Raw genomic sequence first — 26,965 nt, 5'->3', positions numbered from 1 at the left:
TGGCACGTTTGCCATAGGTTTTCCATCACGGGCCTAGAGCGTATGTTCTTTTTCTACTTCCAATTTTATTCTAATTTGATATAATTCTACATCAGGGGTGTCAAACTCAAGGCCCCGAGGGCCGCATCTGGCCCACGGGATGCTTAGATCTGGCCTATGGGGCCACCCTGGAAACAGCAAAGGACCAACCTACTTTGTCTCTGCCAACGAGAACGGCATTCAGGATGCATCCCTTTTGAGTTCTGTTTCCACTGGCAGAGGGTTGCAGGAGGTCATCACAACCGAAAATGGAGCTCGGGAGCTTGTTTTCACTGGCCAAGCGGTCAGGCCACCACAGACGTCTCCGATACAAGTGACGTCAAGCTGGCCATGCCCACACTTGCCATGCCCTCCCCAGACACTCAAGATCATACACGACCCTGATGCAATCCTCAATGAAATTGAGTTTAGCACCCACAAAGTGAGCAGGTGTATGTGCGGTGAACCAATGGTAACAAAATGTGAAACCTATCGCTGATCGCATTCCTGCTATTTTTGTTCCTGCAAGCATTTTGATGCTACTGGACATCCACCCCTCTGAATTAAATGTTGAAGCAGTTTGAATTGAAGTAATTTGACCTTGAATCACCTATTTGAATCAAATGAACCTGGATTATCCAGTTAGCAATGAGTTAGGGCTAGCTTGCATAAACCCAATAAACTCTCATAGTTTCTTGTGTGAACGCATTTGCTAGGTTTTTAATTCATCTAAACATTTTGCATAAATCCAGCTACCCTGTTCCTCTTCCACCTTCTGCCCTCTGCAACTTTTCCCTGTTTCTCTCTCCTCGTCTAACCTTTCCTAAGAAGTGACAACTCTATTTCTCCCATTTCTGTAATTTTTGGGTGCATTGCAGAGAGAGCTGCAGTCATGCTTAGCGTCTTCACTTTACCTCTGGAAGGAAGGAGTGAAGGAAGGAGAGGGGAGATGAGCAAAATTGGATTTCTGCAGCGGTGGAAGGAAGCTATTGATAAAGCTTAATTCCCAATAATATTGATAATATAATAACAATAATACTTAACATCTTTTTTAACAACTTTCCACATTAATATTTCCTCTTTTTATATTTCCTCCTTTCTAACTTCTGTTTCTGTTGTCTAGCCATTGATAAAATACATCCCGTATCAAAAAAATATTCATTTTCTTTTTTATCTGTAATAGTGTTAATCTATCCATTTCTGCACTCTCTAATGTTTTCTTAATTACATTCTCATCTGATGGAATCTCATCAATTTTCCATCGCTGTGCAAATACAATTCTGGTATATGTAAAACCAGATATATAGTTTTTTATTATAGCTACAGACTTCTAAGACCTCAGCAATAGTGTCACCTGGCTAAGAAGTTCATAGACATCATTGGAATATCTGTATTTTTTTTATTCCTTCCTACTTACGCTTGCCCCTCTCTTCTGCCGTTTTCTTGAGTGGCATTTGGTTTTGAAGTTCTTTTAGTAGAGAACTGTTGTTTCCTTGTGTTGCCAAGCCCTTGGCTCTTAAGTATTTGATGAGCTGGTGGTAAATCAGCATTCCTGTTGATTGACAAGGGTGTCTGTTTCCCAGACTTCAATCATTTCCCTGGCTGTTTTTGAACCTGCTTAGCCAACAATCTTAGTAGCTGCAAACTTAAATGTGTGTCCTTGTTCGTTGCAATTTGAGACTACTAATGAGTTCGGGTCTCCTTGTCTGACCACTTGTTTGTGTTCTTACAATCTGGTGGTTAAGCTTCCTCCCCAACTGTCCAACCCACATAGGCACAGGGGCACTCCATGCAAGGGATCTAGTAGATTATACTAGAAACTACCTCCAACCTCTAAATGATTTTTTCAATGGATAATTTGTCCATAATTTGTCATTCGTGAGAATTCAAAGTAGCTATTTTACTGTTTACTGCCAATAATACAGGAATCCCCCCAGCCTGGCAATTCTCACCTGGGAAAGACTAGGTAAGTGTCAAAGACACTAGGAGGAGGGGGTCAGAACTTGCTCTCTGGTGTTTACTTAATGCGTAAACCTGAGTCAGCCGTTTTGCTCTCCAACATTTTCAGTTCTCAGTTCCCAAACAGGAAGCTTGGAAAGTGGGTAAAATGAGGTTCCCTTCTAACTCGTGAGATACTGCATGTTGTGGCCCACCAGTAGCCAGCAGATCTGGTGGTATTCTCAGACAGTGAAGAGGTTGGGGAGGCACACGGACCAGTCTTGGAGTCTGGGGAAGGCTCTGATGAGGGCTCTGTGTTGGAGCAGAGGGAGGGGGCAGGGCCATCTGACACTTATCAACCACTTTTGTAGTTAGACATCAGTGGGGCACAAGAACAGCTGAAGCCTCTTCCCAGTGTGCGCATGTGCAGAGCTGCCAGGAAAAGGGAACAGCTAAGGAACAAGGGCCGACTCAGGAGTAAAGGCACAGGTGGATGGTGAATGATATTTATTCCTCTCATAGGAATAAAGAGGAGCAAAAGGGGAAGGGAGTTTGCATGAGACAATTAGTTGAATTCATTAGAGTGAAGATGTGTTTCCAACTTCTTGGCAAGTAATTGGTGCTACAGGATGGTGTTTGGAAGATATCGGCCTGGCAGCTCTCCAAGCCTGATAAAGGCCTGTAGTTGTGAAATCTCTTGAAAGACTATTGGCCGGGACTTTGCTGGAGAGGAATTCCCTTTCACCTAAATAAAGAGGGTTTTATCGGGACGAGGACTTGGCTTCATGCTATTGGAGAAGCCTAGGTCAGAACACTGCAGTGAATTTTCTCTACTACATCTGGAATTGGATGGGATAGCTTTTATGCTCACAAAACAAGTTCACCCCCCCAGGTTCCCCCCCTTCCTTTTAGGTGTGGAAGACAACGAAAAGACAATTATCTGGCTTAGATTCTCATTCTCCTGCCTAATGATAGCTTTATTGATTTTTGCTATGGAAGCAGTCCAGGAAGCCCTACCAACTTACCCATGTCTAGCCTGCTTCCCCAATACCTGTGGAAATTGCTACAGTTGCATTCCACTCCACTCCCCCCCCCTCTCTTTTCCTCATTCCTCTTCTGAAATGATCAGCCCATCATGCTCAACTGCAAGGGCAGCCCTCATCTGGTCTGATCATTCAGTACTGTAGTTTTCTGGCCTTGAATGGCTCATTTATTGAGAAGTTTAAGCTGAGAGAATGAACTAGATAAAGAGTAGTTTTCCAGCATCTCTGCTTTTGGTAGCATTAGTCCAGTGGAGACACAGCTCATGTGAGGCAGTAGTTCAAAGATAGAACACTTCCCCTTCCCCCTCCTCCTCTCTGCATGCTCCATTCCCTTCTAGCCTTGCTGATGTTATCTAGATGGGTCAAGAAGAGTCTGCAAGAAAACAACCATACTCAGAGAGCACCAAGAAGACACAGTCCTCCTTCTCCTTCTTTTTCTCCTTCTCCTCTTCCTCCTGTCTGCAAGCTCCACTCCCTTCTAGCCCTGATGATGTTGCCTAGATGGGTTATAAAGAGTCTGCAAGAAGACAATCACAGTCAGAGAGCACCAAGGACACACAGTTTTCCTCTTCCTCCTCCCTCTCCTCCTCTGCCATCGCCTCTTCCATAATAATCAGTATTTTTCCAAAAAGTGGATGTCATCTAGGAATTACCTAAAATTACATTCACACAATAAACTAAATTGAAACCTAAGCCTAAATAAACTAGCACATATGTGCTAGTTGTTCCCGTCTCTAGGGAACGGTGCTCATCTCCGTTTCAAAGCCGAAGAGCCAGCGCTGTCTGAAGACGTCTCCGTGGTCATGTGGCCAGCATGACTAACTGCCGAAGGTGCACAGAACTCTTGTTACCTTCCCACCAAAGGTGGTTCCTATTTTTCTACTTGCTTTTTTACATGCTTTCAAACTGCTAGGTTGGCAGAAGCTGGGACAAGTAACAGGAGCTCACTCCGTTACGTGGCACTAGGAATTCAAACCATCGAACTGCCAACCTTTCTGATTGACAAGCTCAGCATATTAACCACTGAGCCACTATGTCCCTATAAACCTAAGTCAATGAGCTGTAATTTTTCACATTATATGCTATGCATGAAGATGTTTACTATGTTGTGGCATTGTTAATACTCATAATCAATCAGGTTCATGGCTGGATTCCCACAACAGGCTGAAGTAAAACTATTCAGCTCCCTTTCAATTCAATTTAGCATTTTGTATGAATGCAGCCATGTCCCAGCTTCACTTGCATGATAACAGCATTGTGCTCATCACTCTCTCTTTGCTGTTAAAATATGTCATTTCTCTTGTTTTCTATTTTTTAAAAAAATAAAATAAAATACTCTCTTATTTTGGAGAGTAAAAAGTGGACATTTCAGTTCCATCCCCTTTGTTTAAAGATCCATCATAGGACTGGACTTTCTGTTCGTCTTTTCATAATGAAAGCCTTTTAAGAAACTCATTTGAATCTTGGTTTTCCCCTGGCTTCCATACTGTGAAACCTGGTCATGGATATGGTGCTAAGTAGACAACACCTTGCTTTCAATTTCATGGTGTCAGTTTTGCCTTTAATTGTCAATATTCTCTTATTTCAGACCGATGTTTTTGTAATGCTCTGCCAGTCTAGTGACATACATACTTGGTTCCAGAAAAATATCCAATTTTAGCAAAGCTGATTGACACTCCAAAAGTTTCCATGAAACAGAATAACAGAGTTGAAAGGGATCTTGGAGATTTTCTAATCCAACCTCCCTGCTCAGGCAGGAAACCCAATACCCTTTCAGACTTAAATTTCTTCTTAAAAACCTCTAGTGTTGGAGTATTCACAACTTTTGGAGGCAAGTTGTTCTACTGAATAATTGTTCTCATTGTCAGGAAATTTCCCGTTAATTTTAGGTTGCTTCTCTCATTGATTAGTTTCCATCTGTTGCTTCTGGTCTTGCCTTCAGGTGCTTTGGAGAATAGTTTGACTCCCTCTTCTTTGGGGCAGCCCCAGAGATATTGGATCACCGCTATCATGTCACCCCTAGTCCTTCTTTTCATTAAACTAGACATACCAAATTCCAGCAATCGTTCTTTATATGCTTTAGCCTCCAGTCCAGGAGTGAAATCCACTTAACTTTGCTACCGGTTCAGTAGCAATATGAGTGCTCACTTTCCTGCTTTCTAGCTTATATAAATCATGCATCACAGTTGATCGTCTGAAAAAATGGTTCGCCCAAACTGGTAGCATTTTTTTACTACTGGTTCGTGCGAATGGGTAGAATTTGTACTACCGGTTCAAATGAACCACTCTGAACCAGTAGAATTTCACCCCTGCTCCAGTCCCCTACTCATCTTTGTTGTTCTTTGTATCATTCTAGAGTCTCAACAACCTTTTTATATTGTGGCGACTATGATGTAAAAAAAAGAGGGAAGGCAGGGGAGAAGGAAGTAAGGGGGGGAGGGAAGAAAAGAGGGAGGGAAAGATACCTAACCTTTGATGTTTATAATGATTTGATAGTATGGGAATATCTCGAAATGTAGTTGTATTGTTTGTTACAAGTTATGGATGTTGTATTTTCTTTTTACCAATAAAATCTTTTAAAAAAAAAAAAGATGTTCAGATTTTTCCCTTTATTTTATAGCCCTGGGATTTCTGGTTGCCTCCCAAACAACAATTTTTGTGAACCTCCTTAGCTTTTATTTCATATCAAGCTAGCTAGGTCTTGACACCAAGGTGATGGACATTTGATGCTAAATTTAACAATACTCTCTTTATTATCAATAATTTGCTCTCACTTCCTTCTTAGTTTTAATCTCTCTGGCTTTAGAGTTTCACCATCAATAGAAAGAAGAGCGAAAGTTCTTGGTGCTTCACATTTCTTCCCTCCCGCCTCCAATTATAGGGAGCAGAATGTTTTTCTAATCCCTGTGTTGGGGTGGCGAAACATTATAGCAGAGAACAGAATAAATCCTACTGAGATATAATAAATCCCCATTTAAGGGGGAATCTATTTCAAATGACTAAGGCAGCAGGAGATGGATAATCAAATGTATCAGAGGCATAAAGAATGCTACTGACACCAACCAGAAACTGTGGGATAAAAATGCAGGGATATTTGAGAAAGTCTTATGAAAAACAAACACAAGCCTCTCAACCTCTTTGTGCTCTCAGCGTTTGCAGGAAGCTGTGGGTCTGTGATGCAATGCAGAGGCAATATGCCATGGGTATATTCTCCTGGAAAGGTTGGTTGAACTCTGGAATCAAACAGCAGCACTTCAAGTTTTAAACTCTTCTCCCTGTCTTGTGGATTCCTTTAAGAGAAGAAATGTTGGGAATGAGGTTAAATGTGACTCTCTTAATCCTGGAGTTCTGGGAAGAGAAACAGAGTTCTACTATTTTGTGGAACTGAGCTCAAACTTTGAGTATTGAGTAATAGCTTTTTTTCTTCAGGAGAAAGAGAAGGAACAGGATACAACTGAAGAAGAAGTTCTCAGCCCTTTGAGATACCCCAGGGCAGGAAACAGAAGTTTCAGAAGTTTAACTGGAACTAGACACTATTGATATAGGCGACAGTATCAGACAGATGAAAAGCTGGGTTTTCTTTTCTCTCCCTCCTATATCCTAGAGAGAGTGGGGTTTGGAGGTGGTGGTGGGGAACCAGTCTTAGCTTCTTTCTCGTTCTTTCTCTGTTTCCCAGTTGAAAGCATGCCTTGCTTTTTGTTATTGTCACTGTGTATTTTCTCCAAGGTCATCTCTATAGCTTACTACAAAGGCAATGAGAAAAAATAGTTTGCCAATGATTCATTTGTGTTTGAAAATATTGTTTCCTTTTCTGGATCTGGGCAGAACTGAAGAAGGGTGAATTTCAAGAAAAAATCTTCCCCCCCCCAAAAAAGGCCTAGTCAAGTTGTAGTTATCTAGGAACAGGGTCCCTTAGGGGCAGTGGGGGCCTCTTTTTCAATACTTTCAATACTTCTAAAATATTGTTCTCTCCATATCATTTATGGAGAAGAGCCGTGGTGGCGCAGTGGTTAGAATGCAGTACTGCTGCTGGCTGCCTGCAATTTGGCAGTTTGAATCTCACCAGGCTTAAGGTTGAATCAATCATCCACCCTTCCAAGGCCGGTAAAATGAAGACCTAGATTGTTGGGGGACAATAGGCCAACTCTGTAAACTGCTTAGGCAACTGGACTTTCTTGGGTTTTTTTTTTCTCTTCTTCTCATCCAAGAAGCTTCTTCAGCTCTGAAAGGATAGTGGGGAATGGAATGAGAAGCTTGGGTGAAAAACATTTTTTGGATGAGACGCTTACTGTCAGAGCTAAAGAAGTTTCTTGGATGAGAAGTGAAACGACTTCAAAATAAAAAAAACAGAAAGTCCAGGTGCCTCCTGAAAAAGCACCTTTGGGACAACTGTTATCTGGAAGACTGAGAATCTCTACAGACTTTTAGCCATACAATTTGGGATGAAGACCCTTTGAATGGTGTGGGAGAAGGAATGGGTTTCCAGAGGAAAAATTGCAGACTACAGGAACCATTTGCACCACTCAGGTGAACCTGAGGACACAGGTAAACCTCCAAGTGGCCTCAACAACCCTCTAAAAGGATGCAAATGACCAGCTGTCTGCAAGGAGTATCAATCCTTCCCTTCCCCACCATCCAGTCAGAGCTGAAGAAGCTTCTTGGATGAGAAGTGAAACATCTTCAAAAGACCAAAAAAAACCCTCAGAAAGTCCAATTGCCTCCTGAAAAAGCACCTTTGGGACAACCATGACTGGAGGATGGAGAATCTTTACAGACAATTGTTCCTTAGAACCCCCAGCAGTCTATCTTTGGAAGGTCTTTTCTATCACAGCCATTTATTATCCCTTCCTCCAACCGCCATTCTTGATTGCAGAATGAGAGAAAGTTTATCATTCTTTGAGCAGAGAGAGCGCTGACGATCTTTGCATTTCTGTACTGGTCAATTGGAGCAAAAGGAGCTGAGCAGGGACTGTTTTTGCAATATCTGCTTTCTGTTCTCCACATTTCATAGTCAGCAGAAGCGACAGAAGTTTGACAGCACTTTGTGAGAAGGATGCAGTTTGGAACCAGCGGAGGATAAGGAGCTGGCCAAAATAATAAAAGAGAGGAGTAGCAAAGCCTCCCGAACATCAGCTCTTCATGCTAAATTATTAAATTCAGCAGGATAGCAATACTTATTTTTTTTTAATCTCTGGTGGGATGATTAAAAACAGCATGCTACCTCTGTCAAAATGTTCCATTTAGATACCATTTTCTTTTCTTCTATTGAGCTTTTCTTCCGCAGAGAGATGTACAGACACGTTTCACTGAAATTCCGCAGTTCTCAGAATCCCCACAAGTGCTTTTTGTACTTTAAATAAAGATGGATACATCTTTAAATCCGCTTGCAATTTGTTGGAAGCCACGAACACGATCGAGGCCCCATTAAACACTTTTCACCTCTTCAAATGCCATGAGAGCATTAAGCAATTGAGATTAAAATGCTAAAATTTGAGGTGAAAGAGAAGGAGATACAGATTGCCATATTGTGGGTGGTATGCATGATGCAGGAGATGACCAGGCTGAGCCTGAGGAAGAGGTCAAATGCATTATAGGTCTGGAGTCTCTGCACGGCCACAAGAGATCTAAGTCCAGCCCACCTTGAATGCCTCTTAATTCCTGCTTATTTCATGAGTAGCTCAGATTTTGTAGAGAGCTTAACCTTGCAATAAATCTTTATTGCCTGAATCTCCTCACTTCCTCAATGCTTGACACACGTATACATGTTCACGTTTCACAAAAATATTTTATCCGGTATAAAACTATAGCCCCGCTTGAAGCTTGGATACTGGTTAGAATAGAATAGAATAGAATAGAATAGAATAGAATAAGAGAACAGAGTTGGAAGGGACCTTAAAGGTCTTCTAGTCCAACTCCCTGTTTAGGCAGGAAACCCCACACCACTTCAGACTAATGGTTATCCAACATCTTCTTAAAAACTTCCAGTGTTGGAGCATTCACAACTTCTGGAGGCAAGTTGTTCCACTGATTAATTAACTGTCAGGAAATTTCTCCTTAGTTCTAAGTTGCTTCCCTCCTTGATTAGTTTCCACCCATTGCTTCTTGTTCCACCCTCAGGTGCTTTGCAGAATATCTTGACTCCCTCTTCTTTGTGGCAACCCCTCAGATATTGGAAGACTACTATCATGTCACCCCATGTCCTTCTTTTCATCAGACTAAACATATCCAGTTCCTACAACAGTTTTTCATGTGTTTTTGCCTTCAGCCCCCTAATCATTTTAGTTGCTCTTCTCTGCACGCTTTCTAGAGTCTCCACATCTTTTTTACATCATGGCGACCAAAGCTGGATGCAGTATTTCAAGTGTGGCCTTAGCAAAGCATTATAAAGTGGCATTAGCACTTCACGTGATCTTGATTCTATCTCTCTGATTAACAAAGTGTTTTTTTTCAAGCTGTGAAAATCGAATTAACTGAGATTCTATATCCTATAATGGACATTTCTGCCTTTGCAAAGCGGCAGAGGTAGAAGACCTAGCTCATATCCCTGTATAAGAGGGTCAGAGACAGGTACCTCGGTATATATGTACTAAATGAATGACCTATTGGGAACCCCTTATTAAAACAACTTACTTTATGTGTGGCTAAAATTTGAAAACAACATTTAACACCACACAGTACTTGAACAAAATGGTTTGTTTGATATCGGCATATGAGAGTCTGATTGGGGTAGATTGCAGGGGTGACACCGAAATATAATTTTATCCTATATTATTTATCCATATAGTAAATTATTGTATTTTATTCCAATCTTGTTTTAAATTATATTTTATTTCAATTTCATTTTAAATTGTGTTTTATTCCAAATCTATTTTAAATTGTTTTTATTGGATTTTAGTCATAATTTGTATTTGGAATGCTGTATGTTGATATTGGCCCATGGGCTAATTACTAAAGTAAACTAACTAACTAATTAACAGAGGTTGAAATGCACATGTACAGTATAGGTGGTACCTTGCTCAATAGTAGTAACTGTGAGAGGGATGTTGGAATCCTAGTGGACAACCATTTAAATATGAGCCAGCAGTGTGCAGCAGCTGCCAAAAAAGCCAATACAGTTCTAGGCTGCATCAACAGAGGGATAGAATCAAGATCACATGAAGTGTTAATACCACTTTATAATGCCTTGGTAAGGCCACACTTGGAATACTGCATTCAGTTTTGGTTGCCACGATATAGAAAAGATGTGGAGACTCTAGAAAGAGTGCAGAGAAGAGCAACAAAGAGGATTAGGGGACTGGAGACTAAAACATATGAAGAAGGGTTGCAGGAACTGGGTATGTCTAGTTTAATGAAAAGAAGGACTAGGGGAGACATGATAGCAGTCTTCCAATATCTCAGGGGTTGCCATAAAGAAGAGGGAGTCAAACTATTCTTCAAAGCACCTGAAGGCAGGACAAGAAGCAACAGGTGGAAACTAATCAAGGAGAGAAGCAACTTAGCACTGAGGTGAAATTTCCTGATAGTTAGAACAATTAATCAGTGGAACAGAAGTTGCCTCCAGAAGTTGTGAATGCCCCAACACTGGAAGTCTTTAAGAAGATGTTGGATAGCCATTTGTCTGAAATGGTGTAAGATTTCCTGCCTAGGCAGGGGGTTGTACTAGAAGACCTCCAAGGTCCCTTCCAACTCTGCTATTGCATTGTCTTGTATTGTATCAGTTTCACTGTATAGTCACTGGTTTGAGATAGGGAGCTATTTGAATTGAATAGATAAATAAATTAACTTAAATCAGGGTGCAGTGCCAGAATTGCAGTCCAGAGAAACCCACCTTAAGTGTCCCCAATGGAAGCCCCCTGCTAATCTCATCCATACATTTCTATTGTAGCCAATGTCACAATCAAAATTGTTTTATGTTTTTCACCACTAGAATTGGACAGATGACAAATAGTTGAGGATGAGTGAAAAAGAATCTTACCCAAGTTATATTTCACAGCTAAACATGCTGCTAAATATGAAGGCTTCTCGTTGCTTGCAATCACCGTTTCTTAACAAAGAATTCCATTGTGGTAGTTATTGACTAAAGTTACGATTTACAAAACACAACTTCTGTGTATTTACATAACATGCTGTACCCAATTAAATAACCCATATCACGACTTGTTTATTTTAGCGATACATTTAGATTTATAAAGGCTACCTCATTCAGCACAGTCTCCGGATGGCACATAATTAAAATCCATGCAACGCCTTAAAAATAAGCAGAAAAACATCCACAAAAAAATTGAAGATTAAGTGGGGACAGGATGCCATAGCCAAGACAAGCTAACCCACTAATGAGCCCCAAATCTATCCCAGAGCAATTATTATATATATAGGCTACTTGTTGGAGATAAAAATATGCTGAGGGATATGCTGAGGCTGCCACAAAGAAGAGGGGGTTAATTTATTCTCCAAATCACCAGAGGGCAGGACAAGAAAGAATGGATGGAGACTAATCAAGGAGAGAAGCAACCTGGAATTAAGGGGAAACTTCCTAACGGTGAGGACAATTAACCAATGGAACGGCTTTCCTTCAGATGTTGTGGGTGCTTCATCACTGGAGGTTTTTAAGAAGAGAGGTAGACAGTCACTTGTCTGAAATGGTATGGGATCTCCTGCTTGAGCCGGGGGATGGACTAGAAGACCTTCAAGGTCCCTTCCAGCTCTATTCTGATTCTGATTGAATGGCTTTCCCAAATTTCAACATATCATTTAGATACGTTGACGCAACAGTTTCCAAAATTCACAGTCAGTATGTGAATTTAAGGATTTAATATCAAGGACAGTTCCATACACTGAGCCCTGGTGCAGCAGTGGTTAGAATGCAGTATTGCAGGCAAACTCTTCCCACAGTCAGGAGTTTGATCCTGACCAACTCAAGGTTGACCCAGCCTTCCATCCTACAACATTTTTTTTGTGAGCCAAACCGGCAGTAATGCCGGTAGCAACCCAACCCTGGTGTCTCACCCCAATCATAAAACCGATAAATATAACAATGATAAAAACCAGGAAAACAATAACATTAAAATGTTGCACTGGGTTTTCTTAAAAACAACACCAAAAACAAAATCAGGAATAGAATATCAACTAAAAATAATGAACCTGCCAAGGCAGCAACTACAGTCTTGGACCTTGGAGCTGTTGTTAATGAGCAAGTGTTATTTGGAAAACTACCCTCAACATAATGTTTCGTGCTATGCGAGCCATCAGATTATGCCAATCACATCTGAAGGCTGCCAGAAGACAGCCGGCTGTCATGTCATTTGACAAGATGCATGTCCTTTCCCACATTTCTGTTTTATTCAAGAGATTGCAAATGTTATATTTGGACTGATAACCGATAACAGTAGGATTGCTACAACAAGTAGAAATCTCTGTTTGCAGAGATTTCTACTTGTTGTAGAAACACCCAAACAACGTTAACAAACAACTGAAAATTGAACAACTACAGTTAAGATTAATATATTGTTTGTTTGCTTTTAGAATATAGAATAACTATTTTAAGAACTGGATGAGTGCTAACAAACTGGTGCTCAACCCGGATAAGACCGAGTGGCTGTTGTGTTTCCCCCCCAATAATTTGGCTAATACACCAACGCTTAGGCTGGGGGGTCAAATTTTATACCCCTCAGATAGGGTCCGCAACTTAGGAGTCCTCCTGGATCCACAGCTGACTTTTGACCACCAGCTGTCAGCTGTGACCAGGGGGGCATTTGCCCAGGTTCGCCTGGTCCGCCAGTTGCGGCCCTACCTAGATCGGGGGGCTCTCACAACAGTCACTCGAGCCCTTGTGATCTCTAGACTGGAATACTGCAATGGGCTCTACATGGGGTTGCCCCTGAAGTGCATCCGGCGACTACAGCTAGTCCAAAATGCAGCCGCACGAGTGATAGTGGGCGCACCTCGGTTCGCCCACGTTACACCTGCCCTCCGCGAGCTGCACTGGCTACCTGTTGGTCTCCGGGTGCGCTTCAGGATACTGATGACCATCTTTAAAGCACTCCATGGTAGTGGATCTGGGTACTTGAGAGACCGCCTTCTGCCGATTACCTCCCTAAATCGACCAATCAGATCGCACAGACTGGGCCTCCTCCGAATTCCATCTGCCAGTCAATGTCGACTGGCGACCACACGGAGGAGGGCCTTTTCTGTTGCTGCCCCGACCCTATGGAACGAGCTCCCCATGGAGATCCGCACCCTCACCACGATCCAGACCTTCCGCGCAGCCCTCAAGATCTGGCTCTCCCAACAGGCCTGGGGATAGGCTTCCAATTACCCGCCCGAGTGTTTGATTGCTGAATGAAAGTTGTGTTTTATTATTTTTCTTTTGTTCACAAAGTGTTTTGTTTTGACCTTGCACTTCCCCTCCCCTGTGGTTGTAAGCCGCCCTGAGTCCCCTCAGGGAAAAGGGCGGCATATAAATCCCAATAAAACCAAACCAAACCAAACCAATAAGAGAGTTGGAAGGGACCTTGAAGGTCTTCTAGTCCAACCCCCTGCTCAGGCAGGAAACCCTATACCATTTCAGACAAATGGTTATCCAATCTCTTCTTTAAAGCTTCCAGTGTTGGGGCATTCACAACATCTGGAGGCAAGTTGTTCCACTGATTCATTGTTCTAACTGTCAGGAAATTTCTCCTCCGTTCTAAGTTGCTTCTGTCCTTGATGAGTTTCCACCCATTGCTTCTTGTCCTGTCCTCAGGTGCTTTGGAGAATAGTTTGACTCCCTCTTCTTTGTGGCAACCCATAAGATATTGGAAGACTGCTATCATGTCTCCCCCCCCAGTCCTTCTTTTCATTAAACTAGACATACCCAGTTCCTGCAACTGTTCCTCATATGTTTTAGCCTCCAGTCCCCTAATCCCCTTTTTTGCTCTTCTCTGCACTCTTTCTAGAGTCTCCACATCTTTTTTATATCATGGCGACCAAAACTGAATGCCAGTATTAGAAGTGTGGCCTTACTGAGGCATTTTATTCATAATCCTATGGTACTTTCTTACTGAAAGAATTATTATTTTTTTAAAGCATCCCAAGCTGTCTTGTAATTAAATAGTTCTCTCTCTGAATCCTACATCCCACATATCACTTCCAAATTCAGTTAATCTCTGTATATGATTTTTAGAGTTCAGAAATGTAAATGGGCCTTAAATAAGCCTATCCTGGATTGCATCAATGTAATTGAACTGACAGGTAGAGTAATCTTACTTACCTTTTGCAACAGTGTTGGTTTAAGACCCTCTATGAAACTAAGAAATATGTTGTGACTAAGTAAAGGCCAGCCTTGGAGAAAGTTTACTATTAGTAGTCAGAAGGCAGACAGGAATCTTGTCAAACTAAATCAACTATTTGCATCACTACATATATACTCTGGGAATAGTTAGGGAAGAGCCTTCTTATCCAGAGGTGGTATTCAGCAGGTTCTGACCAGTTCTGGAGAACCGGTAGTGGAAATTTGAAGTTGTTCAGAGAACTGGTAAATACCACCTCTGGTATTATCCCTCTTTCTCCTAGTCCAGTGATGGGCAACCTTTTTGGCGTGGTGTGTCAAAAATCGAGCATAACTCGCGTTGTGTGTCACTTCGACAAAAACATAATTTTGCGCAATTTATAGTTTAAACTACAAAAATATATAATTGCAATATAATTGTATTTAATAAACCAAAAACAAATTATTTAACATAGCTGCTTAGTAACTTCTTTGTTCATCAGTCGATTTCGTATGTTGCCCTTGATATTATTATCAGTATCACTTACCAACGGTCCTGCTTAGCAACCAAAATGTTGGCTCAGAAACTCTGGCATTGAAGCGTGCAAGTCTTAAAGCTGTCAAGTTACAAGAACCTTGCACCCCTAACCCTTTAGGAAAAAAACCCCAGGGGTCTTCAAACCTGACAGCTTTAAGCCTTGTGGACTTCAACTCTTCAACTAAAAGAGAGACTGATAAATATTAAAAAAAATAAAACCAAAAAGCAGCTACTGCAGTGGCTTAGAATTTTACTCAATTACTGTTGAGCCCATGGAAAGTTCTGCAGCCCCAGGAGCAAAGGAAGGGGGACGGAGAGAGAGAGATTGGCTGTTTGGGGTGCTTGAAACCACCTGGCCCTCCCCAAAGGAAACCCTCATTTGCAGGATGAGCCTCGACTGGCTCTGCCCAGCGGGGTTACCCCAAACGCCATTGGGCAGCGATGGATGCTTATCCTTTTTCCTTCGGCTGCTTCAGCTGGGACTTCAGACACCCCAAGGGAGGGACTTTATCGGGCCTCCCCCTCCCCACCCTTTGAATGAAGGTGTGATATGGCTCCTCCATCCCTGCTCTTTAACCCAGCCAGAATTACAGGAGGGCTGCCCCCGTTCTGCTTTCCGGGGTGGATCTTAGCCGAGGGACACCAAGACCCCAGAATGGGTGGAGGGTGGGGGAAGAGCTTCTTGACGGAGGCCACGATCGACTTTTGGAAGTTGTGTTTTCGTAAAATAAGATTAACCTTTGGATGTGTTTGTTCCGCTCGGCCAGCGGCGTTTTCTCCCACTTAATCCCGGCGGATCCTGATATCTGAGCTGGAAAACTGCAACCCCCCGGAAATGATGACGCCCCGCTGAGTAGCTGGGACTTGCAGAAAAAGGCTGCAGAGAGAGAAGCGTTCGATCCGTAATCCGTCTGTGGGGGGCGCTGGGGACAGGCCGGGCCCCTTCTTCCCACCTCTATCCCTCCCCACTCTTGAGGGACAAGCCCTTTCCCCTGTCCCAACGGTGGAATTTGAGGCTACCTCTGCTTTCCCTCTCCCTCCCTCAGTTGTGCAGCAGCGGCAGCGGCAGCTCTCAGCCTGGGCGGCAGCGTCACGCAGGCTGTGGAAGGAGGGGGAGGAGGAGGGAACCAAAGAGAGCTTTTACCGAGTCTGCGCCCCACAGCCAGGACCGTCCTGGCACCTCAAGCCGCGTTTCTTCCTGCAAAGACCTTCTGGCGTCAAGCGGAACTCTCGGGTTGCCCGAAGGGCTTTGCAGGAAGAAACGCGGCTTGAGGCGCAAGGACGATCCTGGCTGTGGGGCGCAGACCCGGTAAAAGCCTCTCTTTGGTTGGTTCCCTCCTCCTCCTCCTCCTTCCACAGCCTGCGTGACGCTGCCGCCCAGGCTGAGAGCTGCCGCTGAAACAAGTTTGGGGAGCATGTGCGTGTCACCCAAAATGGCTACGCGTGTCAGCACTGACACGCGTGTCATAGGTTCGCCATCACTGTCCTAGTCAAACTGAAGAAGCCAGATCTTGATAGCCTTCCAAAATTTTAGCAGAATGAGGTCATTCTAATCTCTATCACTATGATGTTGAACCTATGGTACACGTGCCACATCCCTCTCTGCGGGCACGTGAACCGTTGCCCAGCTCAGCTTCACCACGCATGCATGCATGCCTCCCACTGGCCAGATGGTTTTTGACTCTCTGCAGCGCATGTGCAAGGGGTGGGCTGCATGTGGGAGATGTGTGGGGAGCAGGGGTTTACAGCATGCACACAGCCTTTTTTTGCTCCCAGGAGGCTGCAGAAAGGCCTATAGGCCCAGAAAGGAGCACGAGGGGGTCACACATCCATACGCAAAGGGAGCGGGGGGGGTCATGTGTGCTTGCGCAATGGGGCAAGACAAGGAGGGGTCACACATGCATTGCATTATGGGTGTTGACATTTGCTCATGTTTGTGCACGTTTGCAGGTGCTTTTGGCACATGACAACAAAAAGGTTAGCCATCTACTCCACTCCACTCCATCTGGGAAGTGCCCAGATGTTAATTGCCTTGATGGCATTTCATCTACAGAATTTAGACTTTTAAGAACTTCATTTTCACTAATTATTCACTGCAAACTTTCTTGACTTCAGGGTTCTTTGTGTTGTCAGCTTGCAGCATGCCCAGATACCTGTAGTGGTCTTCTTCATTCAGCCTCTTGATAAAATTTCCATATAGGACGTCTCGATTTCTTCAGTTTTCACCGTTTTCCTCCTGTTGAAGGTAAAGATGGCATTCCTAACTCCACTGCAACATTTTGGCAGCGTATATATGGAGAGTCTTGAGCAGTGATTCTATTTCTGATGGTGTGGAATATAGAATCACAGAGTTGGAAAGGACCTGGTAGGTCATCTAGTCCGACCCCCCCACCTAAGCAGGAGATCTTACACCATTTCTGACAGATGGCAGTCCAGTGTCTTCTTGAAACTTCCAGTGATGAAGCTCCCACAACTTCTGTTCCATTGGTTGATTGTTCCCACTATCAGAAAATTCCTCCTCATTTCCAGATTGAATCTCTCCTTTGATTTGTTTCCATCTATTGTTCCTTGTCTGGCTTTCAGATGCTTTGGAGAATAGCTTGACCCCCCTCCTCTCTGTGGCAGCCACTCATATACTGGAAGACTGCTCTCCTGTCTCCTCTGGTCCTTCTCTTCACTAGTCTAGCCATGCCCAGTTCCTACAACCATCCATTGTAGGTTTTAACTTCCATCTCCTCATCATCCTGGTTGCTCTTCTCTGCACTTTCTAGGGTCTCAACATCTTTTTTCATAGTGTGGTGAGCAAAACTGGATGCAGTATTCTAGATGTAGTCTTACTAAGGCTTTATAGAGTGTTGACGTATGAGTGTTTTTCTACACTTAGGACCATTGCAGCATCCCCACAGTCACTTACTCCAAATTCTGACACTTGGCAGCTGGCTCATCTTTATGACGGTTGCAATACAGCTTTAGATCGTCCAGATAAAGGAGGTGGTTTTTTTTAATGTTGGCTTGATAGCCATGGTCTTCCATATCGTTGACATAAGAATCAGTGAAATGACAAATTGTTGTGGGGACAGTGAGTCTCCTTGAAAGATTTCTCTCGTGATATTAACCTCTCCAAGTCTATCACCATTGATCAGCAGCTGTGTCTTCCATCGCTCCATTGATCTTTGCACAAAGCTTCTGATGTTTCTACTGACCTTGTTATTTCTGAGCCCTTGATTATCTGATTAAATGGTAGGGAATTGAATTTCCTCTTGTAATCAATCCAAGCTACATTCAAGCTTAATCAGTTCAAGATTATTATATGTGGTTAATCTTTGGTGAGATTCACAGCCTTTGGGGCTGGTTGGTAGCTCAACAGCTCAAGTCCTAACCAAGGACCTAGGAACTGTTAAGGTAACGTCAGAGGATATAAGCTGTTCCAAGTAGGGTGGTTTTTTTTTGTAGAATCAAAATGTTCAAGTCCGATAAATTTTGGATTTCCAAATAGTGAGATAGCCCTTGAGGTATTGCTCCAAGGGCTCCAATTACAATCGGGACAACACACAATTTCTTCTTCTTTCTCCTCCTCCTCCTCCTCCTCCTCCTCCTCCTCCTCCTCCTCCTCCTCCTCCTCCTCCTCATCATCATCATCATCATCATCATCATCATTATTACTATTATTATGTTAATCTTTGGTGAGATTCACAGCCTTTGGGGCTAGTTGCTAGCTCAACAGCTCGAGTCCTAACCAAGGACCTAGGAACTGTTAAGGTAACGTCGGAGGATATAAGCTGTTCTAAGTAGGGTTTTTTTGGGTAGATTAAGAATGTTCAAGTCTGATGAATTTAAAATTTCCAAATAGTGAGGGTATTGCTCCAAGGACTCCAATTACAATCGGGACAACACATGATTTCTTTTTCCACAGTCGCTCAACTTTAATTTGCAAGTCACAGTACTTTGTGATTTTTTCTTGCTGTTTATCTTCAATTCGTGCATCTCCAGGTATTGCAATGTCAATGAACCATACTTTTTTTCTTTTCAACTATTGTTATGTCAGGTGTGTTGTGGGCCAAGTGCCTGTCAGTCTGAATTCTGAAGTCCCACAAGATCTTGATTTTCTCATTCTCTAAAACCTTCTGAACCTGATATTCCCAGTGGTTTTTGCTGTACTCAAATCCAAACATTTGGCACAATTTCCAGTGAATGATTTTAGCAACGCGGTCATGTCGTTGTAGGTAGTCAGTTTGTGAAATTTTGCTGCACCTACTGATCAAGTGGTCGACTGTCTCATCATTCTCATTACAGAGGCGACATTTGCTATTGGTGGTAACATGTTGAATTTTTGCCTTCATGTAGTTTGTGGCTAAGGCTTGTTCTTGAGCTGCCAAAATAAAGCCTTCTGTTTCTTTTTTCAGTGCTCCTGATCTTAACCAGTTCCAAGTTAGCTTTTGGTCAGCTTTGCCTTCAATACTTTTCAAGTATTGGCTATGCATAGCTTTGTTTTTTCCAATTTTCAGCTTGCTTCTCAATTACTTCTTTCTTATATTCTGCTTTTGATAGTTGTCTTTAAAAGGCCTCCTTTATTTACTTCCTTAATCATTGGCTCTTCACTTTTCTGGATGTAATCATTCAAGCTGTGTTTTTCTTCTTCCACAGTCTGTTTTACTTGTAGGAGTCCTCGACCACCCTCTGCTCTTGGTAGATATAATCGGTCAACATCACTTTTAGGGTGCAAAGCATGATTCATTGTCATAAGATTCCTTGTTTTTCTGTCCAAATTGTCCAACTCCATCTGGGTCCAGTCAATTATTCCTGCAGAATATTGAATCACAGGTATAGCCCATATATTTATGGCTTTTATGATGTTTCCTCCACTCAATTTGGACTTTAATATCTTGCAAATTCGTCAAATGTTATTCTGTTATTCGACAAAAATATCGTGCAGATGAAAATCGTGCCATAATGGCCTGTTATTACAACTCAGAGCCAGAAAAAAGAGGCTATTTAAAGCAAATGTATGAATAATGGAAACAACACTATCCAGATTCAAATGGTAGTGAACAACGACTAGCAGGTCAAAGGCGATTTATTATACGGAATAAAGTGTTTAGTGAAGTTGAACTTGAGGAAATTCAGGCAAATTGCAAAACTAAAAAGACAACATCACAAGCTGAAATAACTGATACTCAAGACACAACTAAAGACATTGTAGTAGAACTCCCAGAAGAAGCTGTCAGGGAGGAATTATTATTATTATACAATTGTATCACAGCGGCCAGTTGTTTCGCCGGATTTGGCATTGGTTACTAGTCGGGCCCCACCCAGGGGCCTAGGACGTCGTAACGTATTTTCGTAATATGCGTGCAGATCCAAGCAGTGCGGCTTTTTGCATTTGACTGATGGTGATTTTGTCAATTTTTAACTGTTTTAAATGTAATTCCAGTGCTTTTGGAATAGCACCCAGTGTGCCAATTACCACTGGAATTACCACTGCTGGTTTGTGCCATAGTCGTTGAATTTCGATTTTTAAGTCCTGGTATCTTGCGATTTTTTCATGTTCCTTCTCGGCGACCCTGCTATCACCTGGTATTGCGATGTCTATGATTGTGACCTTATTTTTCTCAACCAGTGTGATGTCTGGTGTATTATGCGCCAGTATTTTGTCAGTTTGTATACGGAAATCCCACAAGATCTTGACCATCTGATTTTCTGTGACTCTTTCAGGCTGATGTTCCCACCAGTTTGTTGCTGTTTTAATATTATATTTTTTGCACAAATTCCAATGGATCATTTGTGCTACTGAATTGTGCCGCAATTTATAATCAGTCTGGGCGATTTTTTTACAGCAGCTGAGTATGTGATCAACAGTTTCGTCAGCTTCTTTGCAAAGTCTGCATTTGGCATCATCAGAGGATTTTTCGATTTTGGCCTTAATGGCATTTGTGCGGATAGCTTGTTCTTGCGCAGCCAGGATTAGTGACTCTGTTTCTTTCTTTAATGTACCTGTTTTTAACCATAACCAAGTTTGTTCCCTGTCCACTTTATCTTTTATTTTTTCCAGAAATTGACCATGCAGTGCTTTGTTCTGCCAACTCTCCATTCTTGATTTTATCACATCTTTTCTGTATTCTTGTTTTGTCTGTTGGGCCTTCAGTAGATTTTTGTTCTTTACTTCGATTAATAGATGTTCTTGACTTTCTTTTAAATAATCAGCCAGTGCATGTTTTTCTTCTTCAACTGTTTGCTTCACTTGTAATAATCCTCTGCCACCTGATTTTTGGGGCAGATATAGTCTATCAGTATCACCACGTGGATGTAAACTGTAGTGCATTGTCATTAGTTTCCTGGTTTTTCGGTCCAAAAGGTCCAAATCAGCTTGTGTCCAGTTAACTATGCCAGCTGTGTATCTTATAACTGGTATTGCCCAGGTATTTATGGCCTTGATTGTATTTCCACCATTCAATTTAGATTTCAAAATTTTCCTAACTCTGTTGGTGTACTCTCGTCTGACAATAGTTTTTACTTCTCCATGCTTGATGTTATCCAACTGCAGAATGCCTAAGTATTTGTAGGCTTCATTTTCTTTGCATTTAATTAGTTGGCCATTGGGCATTTCAATTCCCTCAGATGCAGTGATTTTGCCCCTTTTTATGGATACAGTGGCGCATTTTTCCATGCCAAACTGCATTGAAATATCGGTGCTGAATACTCGGACTGTATTTGTTAATGATTGGATTTCTATTTCTGACTTTCCATAGAGTTTCAAATCATCCATATATAGTAAATGCGAAATTTTTTCAGCTTTTTTTGCTATTTGGTAGCCTAATTTCATTTTTTTTAAGATTACTGATAGTGGGATCATTGCGATGATGAAGAGAAGAGGTGAAAGTGAATCACCCTGGAAAATTCCTCACTTGATATTAACCATTCCGTAGCTCTCATTCCCTACTGCCAACTCAGTTCTCCATTGTTTCATTGCCTTTTCAGTAAAGGATGTAATATTTTTGCTAATGCCAGTTGTTTCTAAGCATTTTATGATCCAACTATGTGGCAGTGAGTCAAATGCCTTTCTGTAATCAATCCAGACCATATTCAAGTTCGTTTTTCTGTTCTTACAATTTTCTAATATCATTTTATCAATTAGAAGCTGATCTTTTGTGCCCCTGCTCCTTCTTTTGTTGCCTTTTTGCTCTACTGGCAAGATGTTGTTTGTTTCCAAATAATCCATCATGTTATCTGCAATAATGCCTGTGAGTAATTTGAAGGTTGTTGGCAAGCATGTTATTGGTCTATAGTTTTCAGGTGTTGTTCCTTTAGTTGGATCTTTCTGAATCAAGTATGTTTTTCCAGTTGTCAACCATTCATCAATTTGGCCCTTTTGTAAAATTTCATTCAGTTGCCTGGCCAATATTGCATGTAAACTGGTCAGATATTTGAGCCAGAAACCATGTAATTGGTCCTTTCCAGGTGATGTCCAATTCTTTACCTTTTTAACTCGATTTTTGACCATCTCAGTTGTTATTTCTAATACTTGCATTTGTTTGTTGCCAATGCTTTTCTCAAAGTCATGTATCCACTTTGCTTCCTTGTTGTAGTCCTTTGCATTTTCCCACAATTCTTTCCAGAATTCAACTGTGGCCTGTTTTTCTGGTTTTTCACTTTTGGTGTCACCATTTACATTAAGACTTTGATAAAAACGCCGTTGGTCTGATCGAAATTGCTAATTTTGTTTATATTGGATGATTCGTGCCTCATATCTTTCAATTTTTCTAGCTGTTGCTGTTATCTGCTGCTTTACAATCTCTACAGCTTCATTGATGTTTCTTGTATCCAATCTATATCTCCTGATTAGCCGATCTATGATTTTGTTGTTTTTAAGCCGTTGCTCATGCATGTTCTTTAAGTTACTAGCATCTGCCCTTAATTTTTTGATTTTTTGTTCTAAACGGATTTTCCACTTTGGCTTTGATGCTTTTTCTGTTGTGTGACTAGGTACTTTAATTTTAATGCCTAGTTCATTGGTGACTATTACAGCTGCGCTGTACATTAACTGGTTTGTTTCCAAGATGGATCCTGGTTCAATTGTTGAAAACACTGCATTAACCATTTTCATGATAGGGGCCAAAATTTTCTTGGGCACAGTTTTTAGTGATGGTAAACGTTGCCTTTCCTCATTAAGCAGAAAATGCTCCATGATCTTATCCTTCAATTCTTTTTGTTTTTGAGTTAGTTCATCAGTTGGTTCAGTGATATCTGGTTCTGGTGGTGGTGGTGTTATTTCCTCCCCAAGAGCTTCTTCTGGGAGTTCTACTATAATGTCTTTAGTTGTGTCTTGAATATCAGTTATTTCCGCTTGTGATATTGTTTTTTGGGTTTTGCAATTTGCCTGAATTTCCTCATGTTCAACTTCACTAAACACTTTATTCCGTATAATAAATCGCCTTTGATCTGCTAGTCGTTGTTCACTAACATTTGAATCTGGATATTGTTGTTTCCATAATTCATACATTCGCTTTAAATATCCTCTTTTTTCTGGCTCTGAGTTGTAGTAACAGGCCATTATGGCACGGTTTTCATCTGCACTATATTTTTGTCATTTTGTTGGCTGGTCCACTTGTAGCCCACTTGTCGACGGATGTCCAGGGACCCCAACATCCGCCGCGGCCCTTGTTAACCCGCGCGACGACCGATGCGGTATGGAATTCTTATTTGTTTTTTTCACCATATTGTATGGGTTGGCGGGGGTTTTTTTACGGGACCAGATGCCAACCTGATCCCAACCTTCCTCCTTTCTCATCCGGGCTTGGGACCGGCAATGGCGGAGTTGTTATTATTATTATTATTATTATTATTATTATTATTATTATTATTATACAATTGTATCACAGCGGCCAGTTGTTTCGCCATATTTGGCATTGGTTACTAGTTGGGCCCCACCCAGGGGCTTAGGACGTCATAACGTATTTTTGTAATATGCGTGCAGTTCCAAGCAGTGCGGCTTTTTGCATTTGACTGATGGTGATTTTGTCAATTTTTAACTGTTTTAAATGTAATTCCAGTGCTTTTGGAATAGCACCCAGTGTGCCTATTATTATTATTATTATTATTATTATTATTATTATTATTATTATTATTATTATACAATTGTATCACAGCGGCCAGTTGTTTCGCCGGATTTGGCATTGGTTACTAGTCGGGCCCCACCCAGGGGCCTAGGACGTCATAAAGTATTTTCGTAATATGCGTGCAGATCCAAGCAGTGCGGCTTTTTGCATTTGACTGATGGTGATTTTGTCAATTTTTAACTGTTTTAAATGTAATTCCAGTGCTTTTGGAATAGCACCCAGTGTGCCAATTACCACTGGAATTACCACTGCTGGTTTGTGCCATAGTCGTTGAATTTCGATTTTTAAGTCCTGGTATCTTGCGATTTTTTCATGTTCCTTCTCGGCGACCCTGCTATCACCTGGTATTGCGATGTCTATGATTGTGACCTTATTTTTCTCAACCAGTGTGATGTCTGGTGTAATATGCGCCAGTATTTTGTCAGTTTGTATACGGAAATCCCACAAGATCTTGACCATCTGATTTTCGGTGACTTTTTCAGGCTGATGTTCCCACCAGTTTGTTGCTGTTTTAATATTATAATTTTTGCACAAATTCCAATGGATCATTTGTGCTACTGAATTGTGCCGCAATTTATAATCAGTCTGCGCGATTTTTTTACAGCAGCTGAGTATGTGATCAACAGTTTCATCAGCTTCTTTGCAAAGTCTGCATTTGGCATCATCAGAGGATTTTTCGATTTTGGCCTTAATGGCATTTGTGCGGATAGCTTGTTCTTGCGCAGCCAGGATTAGTGACTCTGTTTCTTTCTTTAATGTACCTGTTTTTAACCATAACCAAGTTTGTTCACTGTCCACTTTATCTTTTATTTTTTCCAGAAATTGACCATGCAGTGCTTTGTTCTGCCAACTCTCCATTCTTGATTTTATCACATCTTTTCTGTATTCTTGTTTTGTCTGTTGGGCCTTCAGTAGATTTTTGTTCTTTACTTCGATTAATAGATGTTCTTGACTTTCTTTTAAATAATCAGCCAGTGCATTATTATTATTATTATTATTATTATTATTATTATTATTATTAATGTGTTATGTAGATTAGATTCACAATCTTAAAACTGGGGGAAATTTGATCATTCGAGTCCTGAATCAAAGACCTAAAAATGATTAAGGTAGCATCTAAGAATACGAACACTTCCAAGCATGGTGGGGAGCTTTTTTAAAAAATAAAGTAAATTACCTGTGTGTAGACACTAGAAGGCAGTTGCATGGAAGCACTTGGCAAAGACGAGGCAGGGCAAGCATCGAAGCGAGCCGGTTCGGGGGCATGGCCAGCCAGCTATCACTACAGGTTTGGTGGCCCACACCCAATTACTACTACCGGTTCTCCTGAACCGGTCCAAACCGGGAGCAACCCACATCTGAAAGGGATCCTCCCTAGTTTCTTGCTCTGTAAAGGGAGGGGGATAGATGTACTTTCAGGTTTGCAAGTTGCTGTTAATGTAAACTTTAAGTTAAGCAAGTGCTCCTAGATTTGCTTCTAATCTGGACTAGCTCACAAGACTGACACACAAAGAAAGAGGCACTAATATAGTCAATGAGATAGAAATTGGCAGCTGCCTATTTAGGAAACAGTTTACAATGAAACCTATTTCTTCACGTTTCAGAAATACAGCCGTGAATGCTGGCAGTCACATGTTGATAACTGTCAACATTTACTCCTAAAATCTTCTCAGTTTCTTGATATTTGCAAAATTAATCTGGGATTATCACCAAATTTCAGACATTCATTGAAACATATGTGAAGCTGATAATGGCGGCACAGCCATCTGTTGACACAATGGGGAAATAATATAATGTTGCACGCTATGGACACAGTCCAAGCAATATGAAACCCCTTAGATACCCCCACAGAGAGAACTGTGCATATGGTTATTCTTTTTTTTTTTTTTTTGGTAAAGGTTTTTTATTTTTAAACTGACAAAGACGAACAAAATATAAAACCTTCATCAATTACATCGATTACATATAGTGTGTCGTTTGGTTACAGACTTTTGTGCATTCTTTCCATAATCATCACTTTCAGTTGTAAATAAAATCACAAATTATCCATCATTTGTTCAGTTACAATTGTTATTCCTTCATTGTTTAAAAAAATATTCTAGCTTTAGGTTCATATAATTGTATTGTTCTTAGTCTATTTAATAATAATATGCCTTTATAATATCACCTATATCATTCTATTATTCTTACAGTATAAAAAATTCTCCAACATTTTTCATTTCCATTGTTTTTTTTCTAACCACTGAGAGAACAAATCCCATACCTTATAAAATTGTTCATCTTCTTGTTCTCTAATTTCAAATGTCAATTTACTCATTTCAGCACATTCCATTATTTTTCAAATAACTTCCCCCTGCGTTGGTATTTTCTCATTTTTCCATTTTTTTGCAAATACAATTCTAGCTGCCGTTATGACATTTACAATCAAATAGCATATGGTTATTCTTATTTTTTTAAATAATCATTATTTTGGAAAGATTGCAGTTAAAAAAGATAAAAAAATAATGCAAACTAAAAAAAAATAAAAGACCAAAAAAAGTGCAAAAAAGAAAAATATTAAATAAAATAAGAATATAGTAAAGAAAAAAATGAAATGCATATACACATAGACAGACACACACAGAGAGAGAAACAGAGATATTTCTATTTGTTGATAGACATGGATGTATAAGCAAATATAAATATATCTGTATTCTCTCTCTCTCTGTGGCCGGCATGACTAAATGCCGAAGAGGCACGGAACGCTGTTACCTTCCCATCAGAGGTGGTTCCTATTTTTCTACTTGCATTTTTACGTGCTTTCAAACTGCTAGGTTGGCAGAAGCTGGTACGATTTGGCCATTTCCACCCAGTCACATGACCACCTAGCCACCAGGATCATCAGGCAGATCATATTAGTGGTCCGCGGAATTTAATAGTATGAATTTAGTGGTCCCTGAGGTCCAAAAGGTTGGGGACCTCTGGTCTAGCTATGGAAGGTGACAAATCGCACAAACGATCTTCTATGAGAGTTTGGAAAATCAAACCTAGAAAGTTTCTGTAGGAGCTTCCATAAGAGAGAATGATTTCA

The 26,965-nt window shown here is 41.2% G+C and overlaps 1 protein-coding gene across 1 annotated transcript in view; it reads left to right on the top strand.

Moving 5' to 3' along the window:
• ZMAT4 (zinc finger matrin-type 4) overlaps positions 1–26,965 on the top strand; it is a 221,447-nt gene that overhangs the window by 152,059 nt on the left and 42,423 nt on the right. The window lies entirely within an intron of this gene.

Source organism: Thamnophis elegans, chromosome 13 (genome assembly GCF_009769535.1).
Source record: "Thamnophis elegans isolate rThaEle1 chromosome 13, rThaEle1.pri, whole genome shotgun sequence".
Classification (NCBI taxonomy): Eukaryota; Metazoa; Chordata; class Lepidosauria; order Squamata; family Colubridae; genus Thamnophis; species Thamnophis elegans.
Note: the sequence above shows the minus strand (reverse complement) of the source record. Positions and strands in the feature narration are given on the sequence as shown.